The following is a 2,799-nucleotide window of genomic DNA, read 5'->3' as shown; positions in this document are numbered from 1 at the left end:
TGATACAAATAAATATATCTTAGCGAATAAATTTTTATCCTTGTATTTCCCAAAGGCATTTTAAGGAGTTAAGTAATTAATGGTCCGTTGTGGGTGGGGGTATTATATACCATTTATGCTATATATAAATGCCCCAACTTATATTAAGTGAAGTACATCTCATTTCAACAGGTAGAAAAAACTACCAAAGGTAGGACCTCACGCCAAACACATGACTGTTTTATATTACTGGCAACTGACAATACTTGGTATTAGATAATTTAATATTTATTGTTCAATAAAATATAAAATTTTAAAAAGATTTCCCAGGTAAAAGATAAAACCAATATCTTTGTCGATAAATTACAAGTAGATTGAGGGATGCGACACCCACTTCATGGCTATTGCGTCATTATTCTCGGATAATCGTCTTCTGCAAAAGAGAATTCTTCACGAGCAGATGCTCTAGGGAATTATTATGCAATCACTTACGTAGTTCTCTTTAGTTTTCCCAAAGGGCTATCGTTTTCTACATTTAAGTACATATAAATGCATATAGTCTAAATTAAATTTACTTCAATTTATCATTTATATATTTCAACTTTTTTTTCAATAATTGACTGAGATAGGCCGACGTAATACAACCGCAAAGAGAGCCTTCTCTTTGTCAAGAATACTGAAATCCCAAAGCTGTGGCTCGAAGCAATCCATCAGGATGCCTTTATATTCTTGTGGAATGCCAATATATTTGGCAAGAGACCATATGGCAGGCCGAAACTAGATGGATAGACAGAATCGACAAAGGTGTGAAAGAGCTGCCTGCAGCAAACTAGAAAGCAGTAGCCCAAGATAGGCAGGCGTGAAGAAGGCATGTTCAGTTATCTACAAGATCTGTAAAGCCAATAGAAATTTCTTTTTTCCAATATTCTAATAAAAAGGATCTTTTTAATATTTTTATTGTTTAGCTACGTGAATAATTTTGAAGATCTAATTGAAAGAGATAATTATAGTATAAACATTTTATATTATTAATTAAAATCCTAGACTTAGTTAATGATTTACTTTACTACTGTTATACATTATTCGATCTTTAATGTTCTTATAACTTAATTTATTTTAAATTTAGAAAATTTTATTATGTTATCTATTATCTATTCAGATGCAAAGGCATCCTCGATAAAGCTTTTCGAAAATCGCAAAGTTATTTATTTATACTGGTCAGAGTTGTGTGTGGTTAAGATGGTCTAAGTTCAATTATTTTTTGTACATATTTTTTTAATTCTACAAAATATTCCATTAATCGTTTTAGGGGTATGATGATAACTGTGTTGGACAAGTGAATTGATTGATCAATTTAGCAATTTGGAGTTAGTAATAGCACGGGTTCGAATCAAGCTTGGGCTGACTTTTATTTCATTTTTTTCCATGGAGTAAAAACTCGGACTCCCAAGTTTTGTTTAATTTAATTTTAATTTTTAAAAAATTCTTTTATCTATCCAAAATCTTGACATCATCAAAATTTTTTATAGAGCATTGTAAATTAAAGAAAACATGTTTATTTATAATCTTAATATTTTCTTGAGACTGGTAATTCTTTAATAAATAACTAAAATACTAAAGGTGATAAATGTCTATCAATAGTGTTTGCAGAGAAATAATTTTTGACTGTGTTTTTAATGGATAATTAACTAATTAGATATAAATGTTTTGACCTGGGCAGAATAGCCTGAATGAAGTTTTAGAGTGTTTTAAATTATATGTTTGCAAAGTGGTATTGAGATGTCCCTGAAGATTGGCCGAAACGTTGGACGAATAAAAGAAATAAAGTTTTGAGACTATAATTGGATAGTATTTGAGTTATTTATTAAAGAAAACATGTTTATTAAAAAAATAACTATAAAATAGATTGAAATTTAAAAAAGACCTCAAATTCATATATACTATATCAGTCTTAACGTAATTCTCCCACGTACGTTTCGGTTTACCCGTTAAGTTCAGTGTTTATAAATATTTTAGGGATCCGTTCGTAACCAAGTCCCACAACCTAACACGTCTATCTAATTCGCCGCAATGCTATAACCTGAATTATATTTACCCACTGAAGTTTCCTCAATTCAGTGTTGTGTAGTCTTCTAAATTCTCCCGCTAATTCATCCTCTTTCGGTCCGAATATTTCACGTAATAGTTTATTTTCAAAACCCTTAAGGTAATCTTCTTCATATAGAGGTTAAGGGTCCACGTTTTGCATCTGTAAAGAACAGTGAGAAGGATTGTTTAATAGTTTCGTAAGTTCTAACTTTCATGTTTTGGGATGGAATGCGCGAGTTAATTTTTCTAAATTGAAAAAAACAAGTATTTCCCACCGTTAACCTCTTTTTTATTTCCTCATGAGGTTTATTTTTTCTAGTTACCATAGAACCTAAATACTTAAACATTTCAACCTGTCCAAATGTATTCCTACTTTATCTATATCACCCAAATCGCTCCAGTATCTACTGCTAACCATATTAATTATTAATAACCAAAGTAAATCAACGCAGTTGTATTTAGTTTAGTTTTCTAGACCTTATATAATAATAAAGAATAAATATCCGAGAATAAAAAAGCTCAGGAAGATACATCAGGCAGATGAAGAAAGTAACGGAAAGACTAGGAATAACGGACAGAGATAGGTAAAGGAAAATACTATAGGAAATCAAGGTTAATTCGAAAAAGGAGATTAGGGAAAAATGGAAGGTAAGGAAAAAACAAAAACAAGAGAGAAGCAAAAAAGTAATAATATTCTCTTGGTCTTTTAGGTTCCGTGAAAATATATATATA

This window comes from Halyomorpha halys, unplaced genomic scaffold (assembly GCF_000696795.3).
Source record: "Halyomorpha halys isolate HHAL.00 unplaced genomic scaffold, Hhal_1.1 Scaffold263.1, whole genome shotgun sequence".
NCBI lineage: Eukaryota > Metazoa > Arthropoda > Insecta > Hemiptera > Pentatomidae > Halyomorpha > Halyomorpha halys.
The sequence above is the reverse complement of the archived record's forward strand: the minus strand, read 5'-3'. Positions refer to the sequence as shown.